Consider the following 18539-nt stretch of genomic DNA (forward strand, 5'->3'; position numbering starts at 1 on the left):
TGTGTGTGAATACAAATTCTTGGCGGTGTACTTGTAAGTTTTGCCTTACGTTAGGTTTTATTTTTCCAACTGACAAAACAAACGGCTGTCATAATTCGAAACTTCCGTTTTTGACAACTTGTCTTGACAATTTGTATGTAATAATCAGGCCTATTAACTCAGAATTGAACTCCGAAATGCACTGCTGAGAAAACTGATGGTTACTCCGGAGTCTACTGTGAATTTAAATTCAGATTGAAAATCGAAATCCCTGTCGACTTCTTAGTAATTCCTATGTCGCTTCCGCATTTTCTTTTCCTCGTTATAGTATCGGTGTTACCCTGGAATAAGAATTTTGCCATCACTAGTTAGTAGTCTTCACTACGGTGGAGTCGTCCTCATGAGATTTGAACTTCGGTCCAACATTGTGAAAAATCGCCATCTTTCTCGCCTTTACCGCCCCTTAGTTTGTATGTTATTTTGATATTTTCCCGGTATTATCTAGTGGTGTCATTTTTCTCCATTCCCCACTAAAAAAATCAACATTTGTCAAATAGTACATCTTCATCTATTACTTTTCAAAAAGTGCTCGTAATGGTGTAATCGTGTGTGTGTGTGTTTGTGCGTGAAGTCAATTCTAAAGTTTCTTTTGTAAAAGCAAAAAGAAAACCTTTTTTCCCAACTCCCACTTCCGAGTGGCGTAAAGTGAAACAAAATGGCATATCATCCATACAAACAACATTCACCAAGCAGTCCCAAAATGGTTGCGGCGATCGGAAAACACTGGCAGATCGGGAGAGTTGGTATGGTCGTCACTGCCGTCACCGCCCAACCGTAGAAGTCCAGTGGAACACACGTTCCGCCTTTTCGCCCACGAATGATTCTTGCTTTTTTCCTTACCCAACCACCTCTTCGGGGGGTAAGACAATCCGACCGCGAAGTACAGATCCGATGCACAGCCGCCACCACCTCGACCAGCAGCAACGGCAGCATCCTTTAGCGCATCCACATAGTTGCGGGGAAAAGTAAATAAATCACCAGACGCAAGAAAACAAAGATAAAAGAATGCTCCAGTTTTTTCTGTGTGTGTATAAGAGGCTTTTCTTTTTCTTTTCTCTTCGCTTTTTGTTGTTTTCGTTTTGTTACTTACTGCCCCACACATATACTATACTCTTCCATCGTAGTCTCTTTGCGAGGTGTGTTTTTGCTGCGTTCCGCCATGCTGCACAGACACGGACATTAGTCATCGCGGTGCGGATCGCTATGAGCCTAGGGACAATTGTGGTCGGTGTGCTCAGGGGAGTTAATTTTTTTTCTGCTCATCGTCCCTATCAGACCACAAACTTATCATTGTATGCGCTCATCACACGACATCATGCTATCGATAGCGCGAAATAAAAACGCTGTTACCCCTTTCGAATCACCAGCGGAATTTCGCGGAGCCTTCCACGGCACACGAAGGTCAAAATTTACATCCATTCAATGCAATAACTGCCACAAAACAGTTCATCACATCGTGTTCGCATCATTTAACGAGTTGGGAAGGTCGCCTGTGACAATGAAAACAGCCAAACATGAAGGTTATCGAAACGAAATAGAAAGCGTTGATGAACTCTCTGGTGTGTGAATGTGCGCTTGAAATAATTTTTTTGGCGAGATCTGGCTTACAACGAACTCTCCTTTCTAACTGTTTGTTTGCCACAGTTTGATAAGCTTACATTATTATTTATTTATTTATTTCACTACACAATTTGTCTGCCTAAGGCTACACAAATTTTCTTAAAAAATTATCTCAACCGCTAAACGTTAAGGGAAAAGAGGTCAACGGGAGTTAAGTAGACTAAAAGATGAGTAGTAAAGACGAGGACAGAAAGTGGCGGAGGGGAAGGAAAAGACACGAAAAGCGCGCAGCAAAGGATCATTCGCAACTGCCGCTGTGCACCTGTGCGTGATGCGACGACCAGGAGAGAACGACTGCGTAGACGTTACAGACAGGAACCTAAAAATCGATAGAGGATAGCAAACAAGGGTCATAGACGGAGAGGAGAAGGGAGGCGATGAAGCTGACCTGGGCATGAGTGCGGCGGGTCTAAAGGTAATAGATCCAGCAGCCGACAACGTGACGGATACGAAGGCAGAGCTGAGCCAGTATCTCCAAACACTTTGCGTACAGCAAGTCACATGAAGATCCTCTGGACCCCCGCTCGACTCGAGACGTAGCTGTGATGGTAGTAGGCGACCAAATTACTGAGACATACTCCAGCGTCGAGCGCACCAACGGGCAGTAAAAAGCGCGCAGGCACCCGAGATCGCGAAAATCCGAAGTCGGATTTTCCGGCGCAGCATTCCGAGAGTTTTGCTAGCCCTAGAGACAATGTTTGCTATGTGACTAGCGAACAGTAGCCTACAGTCAACAAAAACGTCCAGATCATTCACACAGTCAGAACGGGTTAATGGAGAACCGGAGCCTGGAGAATAAGTTTTGGGAAAAGGATAGGGCCCACCCATACGCGGAAAATTCTTTCCGTTAAAAAGGGAGACAACCAGTTCACAACAGATCGATCATTCCCATAAGACTCAAGCTTGCTAAGCAGAAGATTATAAAATTATAAAACATTCGACCTAACTCACCACAATGATTCGAGCATTTAAGCACGTTTCGGTTAATTAATCAAACCATAAGTTAAAATAAAAAGCAAAACCCCCTTAAATATTGGGCCCAATATATACCTGCTGAGCAAACAAACGTTTGCAGGTGTTAAGATGAGATTAAATATCCATCTTTTCTTTTGCCTTACGGAATCACACTCACAGCCATCAATGCCTTAAACAACTAGGGCGGAAAATAATAAACTAGCAAAGTAAATTTGCCGATCGACGTGTTGGTTTTTGTGTTCGCCTCTGAAGAGAGCCTCGCTCGAAGAACAAGAAAGCGAAAAGCTCAAACACCGCAACGGCACACAACAACAACAATAAATGTCTACCAGCCAAATGTGCAAAAAAAAAAACAACCACCTTCTCCTATCAGGAAGCGCATGAAAAATGTATAACACTACGACGAGCTGTAACAGTAAGTTTATTACGAAAAAAGGCACCGTTATGAATAATATTGCCGGAGGCACAATGTCTGCACTAAATTTACGAGACGCTCATCGTGGAAAACTTTAATGAAAGATCGGCTCCCCTGGCTCAGCAGGAAGTGGTTCGAACGGTGGCATATGGAGAGGAAATGAAATAAAATACGCATAAAAGCCCGTAACGATTGTGTAGCTACCGTGACAAACTTACTCCCGCGCGCACGTAAAGTTCCGATTGAACGACAGCAAGAAGTGTAGGAAAGGCAGTGTACGGAACACAAAACAACGGTTCCAATGCTAATGCGAGTGTATCATGAATGAGGGTCGAATAATAGTGCTAGAACGGAGCAAAAAGACACAGGAAGGAACCATCTTAACTTACAAAAGACAGTCAAGTTCCTGAAGAAAAGCTCATCTAAATATAGTAAACACTTGACGTTTAGCGAAAAGAAAGCAACCAGATGAGGATCATTGTGTCAGCTGCTCGAAGGGAGAACGTGCTGCTCTGGCAGCCCTATACCGACGGTTGACGGGACAAGTCATTTGCAGGGAAGAAAAATAAAACGATTAATTAAAACCGATACGAGTAAAAATATTACTCGCAAAAACAATATTCATCTCGCTTGACACACTCATCCGTCAATCTGCCAAGGGGAGCGGTTTGCGATTTTTCTACCCAGCAATGCACTCTGCACCGAGTAGTGGTGCGCATCCATCATATACGATCCGTCGTCTTACAGCGACAGCTTCACAACTCACACTCTACTAAAATACACAACGCAACAAGAACATAATTTCTTAGATTTATTGTGCAAATACATGACGAATAGAACCCGTTGCAGTGCGAATAATTTACTGTCGCCCACTCCACCAGCCTGATGTTCGGCTGGGCCACGTGCCACACAAGACTCAGCAGTTTGAGCCACCGATCGTACTAAACGGGGCACTATGACACATATCAACACTGGGCGAGCGAGAATATGTGCGCTTTTGTACGCAAGATGCTAAACATCGGTAGAATGAAAAGAGTTTTTTTCTTTTAATTTTACGTTAGATTTCTTACAAGCCATCAACGCAACACACACACTCCCGCAGGGTTGTGGCAGGAGAAATGAAGTGCGCATCGACCCAAACATGGTCGAACAGGAAGGAGGTTTTGCGCACGCGCCCGCGCGCACCAACCACCGGCAACAGCACACGTGTTGGTATGTAAGCGAGCGAGAGCCCCCGGATTGGATTTACCTTTCGAACCGCGCAAGGGGGTAAAGACGAGAAAATGAATTCAAAAATTAAGTGAGAAAAGCATAAAAAAAGGGCAGACTTCATGCGTCACTTAGCAATGGTGCCGGCGAATAAGATTACATATGACTTACTTTTTTTTTTTACACATTTTCTTATCGACCTTAAGAAACTTATTTTGTTTTGACAAGTAGCCCATTAGTAATTTTTTTTGTCACTTGTATGTTGTTTTAATTTATTGAAAAGTTTTGTCTTGTGTTTGTTTTTAAAGGTATTATTTCGTTCACATTATTGCTTTTTTATTCTCATTTTTCATTTTCTTTTACATGTTTCTATACTCTCTCATGTAGATCTCAAGTTCTCAAATGCTTTTCCTTCATCATAAATGTTTTTACTTATCAGTTCATTAATAATTTCATGAAGTAAGCTTTGTGCTGAAATTATTCTACTGATTTGTTTACCTGTTTTTAGTGTTTGATTTTCTATTCTTGCTTATTTTTTCTGTTTTTTTTTTTAAGTTTATGATCTTTCTTTGACATTTTGTTGGAGCTAATATAAGATTTGTTTCTACTACTTCATTGAGTAGTTTTATTTATGACATCTAAAACTAAATTATTAGTTTTTCGATTCATCTTTGAGAATGGTGTTCGTTTAAACTAGTTTATATTTGATCAATTATTTACATACTTACATAAATCATAAAATTATGCTCACACTGTTAAGTACGTTTCCAAAAAAAAATCCATCCCCTTAAAATACAGTACAAATCCTAACTTCAGATGAGTTTTTAATGCCTTTAAGTCATGCTGCACATTTTATTCACCTTTTGTTACTACTCCACTTCTCTGCTCATCGTACATATGTACTTGTGTTCTTAAAAATTATCCAAAAGGTCTGTACGTCTAGGGTGATTCCGTTTCATGAGTCACCCGCAGATTGTTCAGATTTGCAACAACTGCGCAGCACCGCCAGCAACAGCAACATCACCTTGTCCTCATCATCGTCAACGGGCGCTCGGCTATTAATCGTACAAAAACATCGCACGCGCCCGAACAAGCCATGTGCGCAGACGCGTGCTGGTATGGCCCAACGCGCCTGTTACGTGTTGGTGGTGGGTGGCGGGGATGGTAAGAGGGGGGCATGTCGTTGTTGTGTTGTTGTTGCGTTCGTATTTTCCGCTGCCCGCGAGAAGCACACGATAATCGCTAAAACCAACAACGGGTCGGTTGCCACCCATCCCAGCGTGTGGATCGAGGTGATATGTATTTTCTGTGTGTGTTTGTGTGTTGTTGTTTTTTTGCCTCCCTTTCAAGCTTTAAGACGTCCGGCGATAGGAACGGCGAATGTTAATTACATTAATATGCAGCCGCACACAGGGCCGCATAAGATGATGACAACGGCAGTGTGAGGGTCGAGGGCGCCATGTACACACACATTATGCATCGAAACGATGCAGTTTTTAGCATGTTGCGAGTAACGACCGTGCGTCCAACCGACTGAACTGCAGTGAAACAGCGGCGAAAAAGGGCAAGTCGAAAAATGAAACACCAGCACAGATCCAACACATTCCGAGAGCATATCCTTAAGTGCCACGTAGTGTGGGGTAACGTTGCTTAACATAATAGCCTTCGGAAGGTGTTTCGTTTTTTCACAATCTCATAGTTGTTTACCAATTCTAGCTCACCAACGTGCGTTGAAAATGTTCAAGGAAAGTGAAAATTGGATTTATTGTTCGCCCTCTATATCGCTGTGCTTATCGCGAGTCGCTGCTGCTGTTTTATGCGCGAAAGTGGATTAAGTGGGTTAAGGAGCGTTGCTTTTCGGTGGTCGCCACAAATGATACAACCGGGTCGGTTCGGAACGAATATCAAATGAAGAATCTTAAAAAGAATTTGTGTCGAATCGTAAACATCTGGTTGAAATTTTATCACAACGCAGACATTAACAACCGTATCCATCATGACGGATACCGTGTCACACATTGAAGACACTTTCCATTGCTGTGAGGGCCTCGCGTTCGATCGACATTCGTCACGGTTATAAGCAGTTTGAAGGCTGCTTCATTTAGCTGTTTCAAAGTTATTAGTTATTTCAATTCCATCGTACAAACAGTCCAATAAAGCTCAATTGGGGTCTCTCTATGCCGGTGGTCGATCATGCTCTCGGAGAGCCAAAACATCGCTGACGTACATAATGTGGTAAATTCGTTTTGAAAAGATTTATTAGAATTGAAAAATCTTACTTAAATGCAGCGAATAATATTTCACATCGTGTTTTTTTTACATTGTTTGGCGTATAAATAAAAAAAAAAAATACTGAATTTGTGGATTTTTCATGCACTGATCTCGTGTCTTGCTCGCCCTTTTAACAGCTGATTTTTAGCAGCTAAGGTCAATACAGTTCAAGCACGATTTTTAAACATTATTCTGTAGAATAAGCTCTTATCTTTTGGATTTGAGTTGGGCAAGGAAGATTGTCTATGTTTTCTGGACAAAGATAAAAACATCGAATCGGACCAGGTTCTAGTCACCCATTCGGGACGAGGCTCAGGGCGAGCCTGAGCGAGCTCGTTGGCTTGATCAGTCTGGAAGGTAGTCTTCTTCTTCTTCTTCTTGGCTTAACGACCTGTAAGGTAGCGCCGGCCATTGGATGGCTTACTAGACTTGCCGATACCACATAGTTGGACTGTCAGTCCTCACTACGGGGGGACGGTCCAGATGCGATTTGAACAACCTGTACACTACATCATCGGGCCGCCGCCCCTGGTGCTCATCAGCAACCAATTCGGTAAAAAACACAGAGGAGCAAAGCGAGTTCGTTGGCTTAATCAGGCGGAATCGAGCCTATTGGAGCTCGGATGCAGTCATCACGACGTCCTCTACCCTGAGCCTAGCAAGAAATGAAACAAGTAGCTAAGTAAGATCACTCTGGAGAAGGAAGCGTAGTATTTTTGTAGAATGATTTTCTTATCTGAGTCCTGTAAGACTCAGATAAAATAATTAAATTACTTCCAATTCTTATGAATACGATCTATGCTTTAGGGAATTGTATTTCCTGCAGGTTTCTATACATTTATAGACTTTTTTTATTACGTTTATCTTTCATATGTTCCTCTTTTTTTATTTTCCATGATTTAAAGGAATGTAAATGAGGAAAAATAAAACTCCAACGCTCGTCAAACAGAAAATTACTTAAAAATCGAATCAGTATTGAAGTGTATGCATTAGTCGAGTTTGTCCCAGTGCCTCACCACTTGATGCCCCAACCCCGAACCCCAACGAAGTATCTGCTCAAACACAACCTTCAAGCACACCGGAATCGTTAGTAATTCTCAATAAAAAGGATCATTACGACACCTTAATTTAGAGAACATTTGGATGCGCACGTTTCACCTTCAGATCCATTGCTTCATGATAGCAAAACGACGACAGCCAAAAGAAAACGCTCCCAAAAAACGAACCAAGCGCACCACCGCTTGAGAACGCAACACGGAACTTTAAGCTCGCCCCTTTCGTGAAACGCACACGACAGAGTAAAAAGCCAATTCGTGTGAAGAAACATTACCCAGAGTTGTGCGTGTGTGTGTGTGTTGGTTCGAAGAGTGCGCTTTTTTTTTCTTTTTAAGCGTGGTGAACCCGGGCCGAACTTCTGCCAATAAAATATGTATGAACGACGATCCCGGCCTCCGTAAGCATTAAATTGAGCGCACGAGCCCGGGCGGAACCCCCGGAATCCTATCAGGATCTGGGTGGCGTTTTCGAACAAATGGTAAGCGAACGGTGTGTGTGTGCTTGCGGGATATAAAGTAAGAGCGAGCGGCCGGTATAGAAAAGGACATGAACTTCTCGACATTAAGAAATACTGATCCGATTGGCAGTAATGTACAGTGCTGCGTTACAAGACTTCCACTCAGTTCCGGTGCTTCGCAAAGGTGACAACGGAAGCATTAAATAAGTCAAAAAACTAAGCACAATCCTCAAACCTTTTGCAACCCCCGGAGCAACGCTTATTTATATGGTAGTAATGGTGCGGAGAGTTTGGCTCGCATAAATCGCCCCTGTCTCTAATGAACTCTGTATGTGATGTTCATTTTATTGCGTCCGTGTCCGTTGCTGAAATGCATGGGTATTAAATTATTCTCTAAATAATCCTTGGAAAAATAAAAAATAAACATCAGAAGTTGATCTATTTTCCAGGATGGATTTTACAGTGCATGGATTGAAGTAGTGTTAGTTATAATTTAAAATTTATTTAAACTAACCAAATATGTGACATATCTGTCTATCATTACACACATTTTATAAATATTGTCCAACATCAGAAGGCCATTTGTTTCACTATTCATGGTTTAAACCCACCATGAAGCATCATCATCAACATCATCAAATGAACCACTGCATCAGAGCTGACTACCGTGCTTGAAAGCAGAAAATGTTCGAGCTGACGCGAATATCGTTACTTCCCTAAACGAGACACGCGAGAAAACTTCCCGGATCGACCACGCCCGGCAATGGCAATGTGTGATAAGGAAACTGGAGAGTCCCGAGAACGCCAACATCAGGCGGCACATGAATCATCGTCAATCATTGGAAGCTGAAGGGATACTCTTTGCTGAGCAAGCTGCTGAAAGTAACGACCCTTAAATGGGAGGCCTGTCTCACAAACACCCCGTCCACATCCACCAGTTTTGCCCACACACCGTGCATGTGTCTGTTACTTTGTGGCTGCTCCTTGACCTCGGCATCTTGTATGCGCCCCAAGGGCATGTGCTATGCGCGCTGAAGCAGGGCTCAATCTTCACCGTTCTTGTCTTTGCCGTCCATCATCAATCGCTTGTTAGCCATCAAGCTCGTAACCATCGGGAGGGCCACTCAAACGCACTTGCCGGAAGTAAAAGCATTGCACCGAGCATGAAGCGCAAACGTTGTACCGCGGGTTGGGCGGTCAATTGTTACTTGTTACTTCGTCGCGTACAGGAGCTGCCCTGGTGCGCCTTGTAGCCAAACAAGCATGTTACAAATGCATGGTTTTTGTTGGTGGTGAGAAATAGACTTTCAGTCTTTCCCAACCGCTCGTTCTCTTTACTTTGAACACACGGTGGTGATGAACCGTTCGACCGGATAGATGAAAAGACACATTTTCCCCTATTGCAATGGAGATTCACATTTTCTAAAGATGATGAAACCGTTGCAAGGTTGCATTCAGGTACGTGATTAATACGGAGAACCTCACTATTCAAGAAGAACGAACAGTCGTTTCGCTAAGGATGCGAATAGCTTTTTAGCCCATCAGGGAATGGGTTTCTTTTTTGCTGAATTTTTATTCTCGCTTGGGTAGCTCTCTATTATCCTGTAAATGAGCTATAAAAGGACACGTCCGTTTAGTAATCAGAAACCGGAATTGGCTCTTTGGTAAGATCACCTTAATAGAAGATGACAACAGAAACCTAGAAGATCGTCGAGTCGGGAAGAAAAAGATTCGCGTCTTATTATCAATACTTTTCGTTGTAATTAGCGAGAAAGTAGTAGGCTAGTAAGTGAGCACAAGACAAAACTGGGATTATTTCTAAGGCAGAATTGCCTAAGATTATGGAGCAAGTTAAGCAAACTGTCCTAGGCTCTTTTCTTGATTTTCTGATTCAGATTTGATAGAAAAACTATCAATATTTTTTGGAGTAGACGATGAACATCCTCCGGTTAAGTTCGTGGGCAGTTATGATTATCCAGCAACGTTTTAACACTAGAACTACCGATATTTTCACGCGTGCAATTCTACCGAATTTGAAGATTCAACTCGTCTACAGCAAAAAGAATCAAAGCTTTTTACTGGACGAACCATACATAAACATAAAATTGTTAACTTAATTGTTTTATTTTTCGTATATTACATATTATACTATAGTTATAATGCAAGGAAGACGTCTGTCGGTTATATACCTTCTCTTTTGCTTCTTGGCCTGCTCAGGATTGAGCACGTCGCGTAGGCATGGCCAGGTCGCCAATCAGTTTTCAGGAAACTCGGTCTAGGGCTGCAGTCCTTCATCTACGGCTGCATCCAATCTCCGACAGGTTTGACTCCGCTTGATCCAGCCAACGAGCTCGCTGTGCTCCTCTACGCCTCGTGTGGAGCTCGTGGTGTGGCAAGGAACCAGCACCCTCATCACGTGCCCCAGCCATGCTGCACACATCGTCAATGATAGTCCTAAGCACCCGCCGTTCGAAAAAGGCGAGTGCATTGACGTCCTCCTTCGGCATAGTCCAGAACTCGCACGCGTAGAGGACTACCGGACGTATAAAACTGCAGTATAACGTACATTTCGTGTCTTGTTGGAATCTTCTAGATCGCAGAAGTTTGTGGAGCCCGTAGTAGACACGATTCCCCTGTACAATGCGCCTTCGGATTTCGCTGCTTACGTTGTTATCCGAAAGTACGATCGTTCCAAGGTAGCAGAAATCCTTTACCACCTCGAGATCGTCGCTGCCATCTGATACTCTGCTGCCGAGTCGGGCTCTATCACGGTCAGAGTCCCCAACAAGCAGATATTTGGTGATCATCAATCGAATTCTATTGGGTCCGCGAAACCCAATAGAATTATAATAAAATAGTTCTAGTGTTAAAAATCAAGGATGCCAGCAATAATAGGCCTAGAATTTCTGAGTTTATACTACTCAAGAACACCAGTTTTCCGATTTCTATCTGACATGTCGGACGAGAAAATAAAAAAATAATTTTCTACGTTTTTAACTTACTATGAATTTTTTGTTCGTTCATTGCTTGTGCACATCGGTACGTTGCATAAGGCTCCTGTTTTTCTTGACGTATTTCCCAACCACAATGGTATGTTATGAAAACATGTGGAATTTGTTAAACGTTAGCTGCGTTGTGGGGTGTGTTATTTGTTTCCACCTGCAACTGAGTTTACGGTGGTTTTCGTGTTTACAAACAATCTGTTCGTTTATTACCTGTTGCTTCTTGTGCTAGATGGCGAGCGTGCCGTGTTTACATTATGCTTCCGAAGCTTTTTTTATACCATCCAGTTATGGATTGTCTTGCAAGCGATGGTTTGGAGACCAAGGTTCTGTAGGTTACAAAAAATATTGTAGTTCCGGATATCGAATCCCAACCGGACCGTTCTCTCATAGCGTGAACTGGCTATCCTACTACTTGGAACCTTAAAGGCTAGTAAACCATTAGATGGCTGGCAAGACCTAGGAGGACAGGCCCCAAGAGAAAAAAGTGAAAGAAGTTAACAACAATTTTATTTCCGACAAATTTTTAACTGTCCCCAAGGACTGTAACAACTACTGTAAAAGTCTGTTTCTGTGCGACCATTTTTACACACAACCATCAACTCATTCGCCTTAATTAACTCAAATTGAACAACTACAAATAATAGCCAACGCTCGTTGCAATTTCTCTTCTGTGTGGCTACTTTCTTCCTTCGTGAATGGTCACAAATTGTTAATTGCACTCCCAAGCTACCCCAAGGCCCGGTTAGCGACACCATGGCAGCGAAGCAAATGCGGTGAAATATCATCTCACCAATGGTTTCGCTGCTAGCAACAGCAGGAGGTCCTGCAATTAAATACACTTTCACGACATCTCCCGCTTCCGGGGCGGCCATCGTGTTCCGGCAAGAACATTAAAGTTGAGTAGCACAAAGCTGCACTGCACTGGATAGGATTGGAAGGGAATTCTACACACACACACCACCGTGGCTGGGCAGAGCTGAGCCGAACCTCAGATGTTGATATAAATGACGGGGCGAGGATGACGAGTTCCGGTAGTGTAACACTATTTGCAATCAATCGGACTGATTGCATTTCGACGGATAATGGTTGGGTGGCGCAGTGTCGTACCGATACAGGTTCAATTACCCTAATCGATGCCCCACATGCAGTGGTTAATGCGCTAATCACCCTCAACTAGTGATCGAACGGATTGAACTTTGTGACATTGACGAGTCCAAAACCCTTTCCGGCCGGAAATTTAACTATTTTACGTTTGTTTTACATTTTTAAGAATTTTAATGTGATTGTTTTTAAATTTTATATCAACTGGATTATATCAAAACAGTTATTAGTGCATTATAACTAGCCTGTATTGTCTTTGGTGATATAAGCTAATAATGATCTCTTAAAGATTCTTTCAATTAGTTTAACTTTTTCTTAGAGTTTCTTGCTTCTGAGTCTGAACTAGTTTCTAGAGAGTAATAATTGCATTTTATTACCACTTGGTGGCCCTTAAGGGTACAAAATTAAAGCATTACAGCTGTCAAGTGTCGAAATGATGGCTTACAACAAATTAGCCATGGAGTAACCTGCCGAAGTGCTAAATACACTTTAAAAATACACTTCACACAATTTTAACATTTCAAAAATTCTACAGATTTGAAATATCAAAGATTTAATCTAATGAAGAAAAAACAATCATTAATTAATATCTAAAATTTACAATTGACTGCAAAAACCATCTCAAATCAGCAATTTTGCAGCGTTGATGGTAGCAGCTAGCATGCAAGGGTTAAGAATGTTGCTCGATGACATTTATACCACCCATGGCCACAAACCCATTAGTCTCGAAATGACCGATACAACACCATCCGATCAAATGCAGTGCAGCAAACGCACCACCGAACGAGAAATGATTCGATATTGTAACGTTGATAAAACTCGTTCGCCCTTCCGCCTACAGAGACACAGACAGAGAGCGAGAGAGAGAGAGAGAGAGAGAGAGAGAGAGAGAGAGAGAGAGAGAGAGAGAGAGTGCGTTAAAGCGTTGATGATGATGTGTCCACTTAACGACCATCCTTGGCCATATCTCTCGGTGACTTTCACGGGTGTGCGCCGAAACGATGACCGATAAAAATGGTGCAGCGCCAAGCGATTTGAATCAGCCAGACCATTAGCAAAAACATAAGAATGAACATGACATTGCGCCCAAGCCAGCGCACAGATCTTCTGAGACGTTGATAACGGGTGTGCTGCTACCACTACCCGTTGCTATGTTGCGTTTTTTGTATTCTCCCGTTTTTTTTTGTACTGTACCGATGGCCTGATTGTCCAGAGAGATGCAGGCGCGAAACATTTTTGTTGGCTTGGGAAATGCAATCTACCCCTACCGAACCTCTCCCCTTGTGCGACAACCTCGACAGGATTGTCGCCGTCTCGAGTGTCCGCTGCTTGTTTGAGGTGGATTTCAAGGTTTTGCTAATGGCACGGTGTTGTATATAAAAAGTAAGAATAAATAGTTTATTACGCGTTTGTCTCATGAAGCTTAAAAAATGAGGAATAATAAATTAAAAATAAAATTATTTCCAGAATATCCAAAATTATTGTTTTCCATTAATTATAAATTTGTAATGAAACAAATTCGAAAAATTCTGGACTACAGCATTATTAGAACGAATAACAAAATGGAGAAGCCCAACAGATGGGAAAAAGAATTAAAACACCAATCATTCGCACAAACTGAAGATATTCTTGATGCAATCACTAAGGGTGGACGAGAACAAAGACGGTGCGTGGGTACATATAGATTAATTGATCAGAGTTATTCAGGAGCATCAATGGCATTAAGGAGAAGGGAGGCAATACGGTATGCTTGACCAAGTGTGCGACAAAATTCTAAGGGCTTCAGACCCAGCAAGTGACAGCGTACAGGACGCGACAACACTGAGCCAGAAGTGCCAAATACATTCCGCAAGACAAAGCGAGGTGGAGTCCTCTGAATCCGCTCCACCATTGCTGTAGGTGTCACGCTAGAATATCCAGTATCCAAAAATAAATAGACTAGACTATCCAAAGATGGGAAACTTGGGAAACGAACAGAGACTTTAAACTCCTGATGTTCTCCAGAGACTTTAAACTCCTTTAAGAGTTTAAGAGAACAGAGACTTTAAACTCCTGATCCATCGATCAGTCCGCTTATAAGAAGATCCGGCTCTGAGATAGATGAGGGAATACCATTAGGACCAGGCGATAAAATGAGCTTAAGATTGAGCAGCACCGTGTGAACAATTGGAGGGATGCAATGACAGTCAAATGTATTGAATTGCGCGTTGGAAGGACCAGTTGCTTGAGATCTAGAAGTAAATGCATGAGCCGCAAACAAACTGACTTAATGTTCAGCAAAAAGTTCACATATTTCGGAGCGAAGCAAAACTCGCTCCAAGGGACATTTAGGAAGGAAGGTGATATGAGTTTTTGCGATTATTATCAAAACGCAACAAAGGGGTGGGATTGGAGTGTAGATGTGATTGCATCAAGGATACATAAGAATTGAATTGGCGATGAAAAGATAACAAATTAAAAAATGTTAGCACAAGTACATGAAGAAGAAATATCACAACAATTTATTATCTCAAACCAGGACCCTTTTTTTTAAACCTTCTAGGCAAACACTTACGGGCCTTCACTACGTGTTGGCACGTTGCAGACCATTTACCAATTTGAGTTAAGATTAGTACAAGTATGATTATTGGCAACGACAAGAGAAGCAATAGTCGGAATTGCTCGTCGGGACGCCTTTCATATTTTAATTTCCTTTTCTATTCCCGGATAATTTACATAATGACTCAATTCATAAATTTGTCATTATGTAAATGACAAATTTATGAATCGTGCGTTTGTGCGATTTTATTCAAATCGCCAGGACGAAGAAACGATTTGAAAACCCATGGCAGCCGACAGAAAATGTTAGCACCTATTACACCTGTACAACCGGGCAAAGGTTCCAAACTTCACGGCCATTTCGTAGAAGACAATTGTTGGAACATTGTTTTACTTTTTTGTAAATCCTCCGACAGTCGACTTGTCGGAGGAGCGGATTGCGGCACACAAAAGATTGTTGTTGTGGTGATGGCAAGGGAACCAACTGTTCCTCAAAAGACAATAAATAGGGGGCGAAAAGGCTTTTTGCGCTCTCTCCATTTTCAAAAGCGAATCAACCGGTAACTATTAGCTGCGACAAACAAAACTTATCCGAAATTAAATCCGCGAAAGAACATTGGTGCCGTGACCAGGATATTTACAACCCGAATACTCGCGATTTTTTCGATAAGTTTAGCATAATCCACGCGCGCGCATTTCGATATTTAGCTCGCATTTTAGTACACTACACTCGAGTACGCAACTTTCGCACCGTTTAACAAAATGCCTACTCAAACAATTTTGGCTTCACGAAGGACGATTTTGCTCACTACTTTGGTGCGACACGAACAGTTTTTACGGGAATTTGATCCCGAGCGAGACTCCAATGCCGTGGAAATTCGACTTAATAAAGTCCAGCAGTTGGCAAACGATTTGGAGAACATTCAACAACAGCTGGAAGATGCATCAACCACTGTTGAAGAATCCGAGCATAACGACGCGTTGAGGCAGGATTTCGAGCCACGCTTAATCTACGTGGAAGGCGAATTAAAAGCGAAAATGAAGGAAATTTCACGTAATGAGGCCGCGCAGCAAAAGGCTGGCAACAGCTCCCTGAAGGGAATAAAATTGCCCACCATCACACTCCCGGAATTCAATGGTGACTACATGCAATGGTTGACCTTTAGGGACACTTTCGAGTGTCTTATACACGACAACGTAGATTTGCCCGCCATACAAAAATTTCACTACTTGCGTGCAGCGCTGAAGGGTGAAGCGGCGCAAGTTATCGAGGCGATTACAATCAGTGCGGCAAATTATGACCAAGCTTGGAAAATGGTCACTGCAAGATATTCCAATGAATATTTGCTAAAAAAGCGTCACCTGCAGGCCATGTTTAGCATGAAGCCGATCAGGCACGAAGGTGCGTTGACCCTTCATCAGCTGGTTGACGAATTTGAGCGCCACAAAAATACGCTTCACCACTTGGGTGAAGATACTGACGCTTGGAGCAGTATTTTGGAGCATTTATTGTGCACCAAGCTGCCAACAATCACGCTCCGTGATTGGGAAGAGCACGCTTCCAATGACGAAAATCCAAGTTACGAGAATCTTGTAATTTTCTTACAACGTCGAATGCGAGTACTCGAAACATTGTTAGTAAATAAACCAGATACGTCACTCGCGGAGCCTATCACACACACGCGACGTCCAAATTTACTGCGCGCTACGAGCTTTGCGACCGCCGATAGAGAACCTCACAGTTGCCCTGTATGCAATATGCCTCACGCCGTTACGCGATGCCAGCGATTCCTTGCTATGGATCCTGCACAACGATACCGAACAGCTTTAGACACACGAATTTGCCTAAATTGCTTGCGGGACAATCACCGAGCGCGTGATTGCTCCTCGCAATACAAGTGTCGACACTGCCATTTAGCGCACCACACACTACTACACGCACAAGTTTCACACGGCACATTTCCCACTGCACCCACCACGCCAGCTGCGCGAAATGCTCCCGTAAATGCACCACACAGCACTAACGATCACATGGCGAATACACAAGCACACTACGTAGCAGCACACGCGAGCAAGCAAACGTACGATCACGTTTTTCTCCAAACTGCCGTAGTTCGGATAGTTGACGCGCACGGTGTCGCTCATCCTGCGCGAGCACTTTTAGATAGTGCGTCTCAGCCTGATCTTATGAGCCGCCGGCTTGCTCATAGATTAGCGCTTAAATGCGATGCGATTAACATCGCACTTATCGGAGCGGGAAATTCGAACACCCCGGTGACAAAATCGGTGCGTGCCAACATTTCATCACGAACGAGCCCGTATGAGTTGAGCGCCGACTTTTTGATAGTAGACAACTTGATAGGGAATCTGCCAGCACATGACGTGAACGCGAATGATTGGCAAATACCCTCGAATTTTATGCTTGCTGACCCCCAATTCCATAAGTCGGCACCGTTAGATCTCATCCTCGGTGCCCGGCATTACCACGAATTCTTTCAAAGTGGGGCACAACATAAAATCTCGTCAGGGCTTCCCGTCCTCATCGAAAGTGTGTTCGGATGGGTCGTGAGCGGCTCAGCATCGTCTTTGAATCCTGCTGAGGAAAACTCGAATGCAACATCCATCGTTTGCATGAGCACTCTAGAGGAATCGCTCGAACGATTCTGGAATGTAGAAGAGTTGCAGGTTAGAGATTGCTATTCACCTGAAGAACAACTATGCGAAACACTTTTTAAAGAAACCACCCAACGCGACGATTCGGGTCGGTATATCGTCCGTTTACCTCGACAGCCTGACTTTAACGTGAAGTTCGGCCAGTCCAAGGCAACAGCATTGAGACGCTTCGAATTGCTGGAAAGGAGGCTGGAACGCGATCCACAACTAAAGGCGGACTATCATCAATTCATGAAGGAGTATTTGAATCTCGGTCACATGTCGCCGATAAATGTTGGTAGGGAAGAGGAACAGGCCTACTATTTACCACATCATCCCGTTTTTAAATCATCCAGCTCAACAACGAAACTGAGAGTAGTGTTCGATGGATCTGCAAAAATGAATTCTGGTTATTCATTGAACGAGATATTATGCACCGGTCCTATCGTGCAAGACGATCTGCTGGACATAATCTTACGATTCCGTACTTACAAGGTTGCGCTTGTGGGTGACATAGCGAAAATGTATCGACAAATCTTGTTGCATCCTGATGATCGTCGATTGGTTCGAATCTTTTTCCGTTTTTCACCACAAGCCCCGATGCAGATTTTCGAACTCAACACCGTTACGTATGGACTTTCGCCTTCATCGTTCCTAGCTACGCGCACCTTGCTTCAGCTCGCAGATGATGAAGGTGCTCACTATTCGCATGCACAAGCTGCCCTGAAACGGAACTTTTATGTAGATGATTTCATTGGTGGTGCCAGTACAGTAGAAGATACTGTCCGTCTTCGCCAGGAGCTATCGGATCTGCTTGCGAAAGGTGGATTCGAATTGCGCAAGTGGACATCGAATCATCTAGGTGTTCTCAGCGGTTTAAGTGCTGATCAGATCGGCACACAGTCATCGTTGCAGTTCATTCCCAATGAAACTGTGAAAACACTCGGTATCTCCTGGCAACCAGAATCTGATGAGCTGTGCTTTGATTCGAACGTTTGTGTTGAATCAACATCCTCAACGAAGCGATCCATACTATCAGGCATCGCGAAGATGTATGATCCGCTTGGGCTGATTGCACCTGTATTGGTCCGTGCAAAGTGGCTAATGCAGGAATTATGGCTGCTAAAATCCGGCTGGGATGATCCCGTTCCCGAACAGATCTACAACAAATGGACAACGATTAGGGATGAATGGCAATCTC

The 18539-nt window shown here is 43.1% G+C and overlaps 4 protein-coding genes across 9 annotated transcripts in view; 1 reads left to right on the forward strand and 3 right to left on the reverse strand.

Moving 5' to 3' along the window:
- Positions 1-7882, reverse strand: part of LOC126564236 (gamma-tubulin complex component 4 homolog) — a 68762-nt gene extending 60880 nt beyond the window's left edge. Inside the window, exon 1 of the mRNA XM_050221225.1 lies at positions 7878-7882. The gene's annotated coding sequence lies outside the window, so the exon portion shown is untranslated. The remainder of the gene's footprint in view (positions 1-7877) is intronic.
- LOC126564970 (D-3-phosphoglycerate dehydrogenase) overlaps positions 1-18539 on the reverse strand; it is a 483268-nt gene that overhangs the window by 353934 nt on the left and 110795 nt on the right. The window lies entirely within an intron of this gene.
- Positions 1-18539, forward strand: part of LOC126565418 (proteasome subunit beta type-2) — a 549154-nt gene that overhangs the window by 147330 nt on the left and 383285 nt on the right. The window lies entirely within an intron of this gene.
- The window catches only part of LOC126563976 (uncharacterized), a 333716-nt gene that overhangs the window by 66821 nt on the left and 248356 nt on the right, over positions 1-18539 (reverse strand). The gene's annotated exons all lie outside the window — the stretch shown is intronic.

This window comes from Anopheles maculipalpis, chromosome 3RL, assembly GCF_943734695.1.
Source record: "Anopheles maculipalpis chromosome 3RL, idAnoMacuDA_375_x, whole genome shotgun sequence".
NCBI lineage: Eukaryota > Metazoa > Arthropoda > Insecta > Diptera > Culicidae > Anopheles > Anopheles maculipalpis.